General features: G+C 40.8%; 1 non-coding gene across 1 annotated transcript; it reads right to left on the bottom strand.

Annotated features, from left to right (window-relative positions):
• Window positions 1–327: 327 nt before the first annotated feature.
• Window positions 328–434, bottom strand: LOC112067111 (U6 spliceosomal RNA). Its single transcript, XR_002893084.1, has one exon. It is a non-coding gene; the product is annotated as a U6 spliceosomal RNA (small nuclear RNA).
• Between the last annotated feature and the right edge of the window lie 1,977 nt (window positions 435–2,411).

The raw sequence follows: 2,411 nt of genomic DNA, 5'->3' as shown, positions 1-2,411 counted from the left end.
TCAAGTCCATTCTCTAGTAGGTCTGCGTCTTTATTCCCATCTTGCCCCAGGTTCTTCATGACCTTTTTTTTTAGATTCCATATATATATGATAGCATATGGTATTTGTTTTTCTCTTTCTGACTTACTTCACTCTGTATGACAGACTCTAGGTCCATCCACCTCACTACAAATAACTCAATTTCGTTCATTTTTATGGCTGAGTAATATTCCATTGTATACATGTGCCACATCTTCTTTATCCATTCATCTGTCCATGGATACTTAGGTTACTTCCATGTCCTGGCTACTGTAAATAGAGCTGCAATGAACATTGTGGTACATGACTAAAAATATGGAACGCTTCACGAATTTGCGTGTCATCCTTGCATAGGGGCCATGGTAATCTTCTCTGTATCGTTCCAATTTTAGTATATGTGCTGCTGAAGCGAGCACAGAAATGAATTATTTTTTAAAAAGAGAGAACACACACACACAAAGTAAAAATGAAAAAGGTATAAAAGTACACAGTAAAGTTTACCTGTCATTCCTGTACTTGAGCCATCAAGTCTGCCTCCCTGAAGGCAGCTACTCTTATGGGTTTCCTGGGTATCTTTCCAGAGACATTATAAAGTTGTTTTATCTTCAACAAATCACCAGGTGATTCATGTGCACTGTTAAGTTTGAGAATCATTGCTCTGATCTGACATCCTCCTTCTCAAACCAAGGAAGTGTGGGTCAACAAGGAGCCCGCAGAGAGCTGATACGAGAAATCAGGTCGCCTAAAAGCCTTGTCAAGTGCATTTTCTGAAATGCCTAAATCCTGGCCAGATAATCTGATGCAGTGTTTTTATGCATTTTATTCACTCTGAGCTTTGGAGTCAGACACAGCACGGTTCAAATGCTAGCTTTACCAATGGAACATAGTAGGAGCTCAATAATGGTGATTATACTTCCTGTTATTACCATTATTTTTAAAAAAATAAAGAATTTTTCAGAGCAGTTTTAGGTTCACAGCCAAACTAAGCAGAGTTCCCATTTACTCCCGTCCCCCACTATCGATATTCGCACACATTAACAAGTGAATTACTAGCATTTGTCATTGCACTTTGCACTTGATTAAAACCTCAAAGCAATGTTTCAACAGCCTTTAACGAACCATTTACAGATTCTATGTGTGACTTAACAGACTCTTTCTTTAAAATTTTAAATATATCTTGTTCCTGTCTCAGAATGCTGTTTTGCTCTGGCAGTCAGGGAGGGATTTTATCAGGCAGCCTAATAAAATAGAGGGACTAAAACATAGGGAGGCTAAGGTCCTGGCAGGTTCCGTTTTCTTTCCACTGGATCTTATGCTGAAACAGAGCAGCAGATTCTGAGGAAAAGACGTTGGGAGGTAGGCGCTAAATCGGAAACTAGGTCTTTTTATCAGAGAGGTCAGCTGGTGTCCAAAACACCAGCCTGAGCCGGGAGCAGGGAAATCAGAACAAATGGTTGCAGGCACTTTCTGGAACTTGGGGTTTGGCGCCTTGGAAGCTCGGGTTCCGAAGAACCGCAAGGGAAAGGTGCCGATTTTGCCCTGCACAACAGAACTTAGCGTGAGACTGGAAGGAAAAGGGAGAAGCAGGAGGAGAGCTGCACATCTGAGAACGACTCTGGTAGCTGGCCGCGCAGAGCTCATCTATGGGCTGCCTAATTTCTGTCCTCGTTCGGAGCTTCTGGGGCTTGTAAACTCTTACCTTCCAGCCTTTCTCCTTTACTTTTGAGCAGTTAGCTTTTTTTCTTCCCACTTAAAGCCTACGACCTGTGACGTTAAAAAAAAAAGCACTTCCAGAGGGACGTTTCCTGGACACCGGAAGTAACTGGGCTGTCTCCTGTCGCTCCTTTACACGCAGTTTTCGCGATGCCTTGTGGGAGTTGTAGGCCCAGGGCCGAGGAGACTGGGAGGTTTTTCTGATCCTGATGCTTCGCGTCTTGAGGTGCAAAGAACTTCAGCGATGTTAAAAAGTTCTATGTGATTTCTATGCTATATTTTGTACTATGTATTTTTAAAGGTTTTTTTAAACCAGCATTTGTAAGTTAAATTATATTTGCTCTTTTAAAAAGCATACCAAAAAAGCCTAAAGAAGAAAACAAAAGTGGTGAGATGACTATATTGACTTCGTACAAACGGTTCAGAAAGATGTAAGCTGAAGCTAAAAGCCTTTCTTCTGTACTTGCCCAGCTCCCTCTCTGAAAAGGAATCCACATATATGATTTTTAAAGAAAAAAATCAGGTGCAAATGTACATACAGTTGACCCTTGAACAAAACGGATTTGAAATGCAGGGGTCCACTTTTACAGGGAATTTTTTTTTCAATAAATATATGAATTATGAAAAACTGCACAGAAGAGATAATGCTATCATACTCCTCTCAACCTTCCTTTTTCATG

Source organism: Physeter macrocephalus, chromosome 20 (assembly GCF_002837175.3).
Source record: "Physeter macrocephalus isolate SW-GA chromosome 20, ASM283717v5, whole genome shotgun sequence".
Classification (NCBI taxonomy): Eukaryota; Metazoa; Chordata; class Mammalia; order Artiodactyla; family Physeteridae; genus Physeter; species Physeter macrocephalus.
Note: the sequence above shows the minus strand (reverse complement) of the source record. Positions and strands in the feature narration are given on the sequence as shown.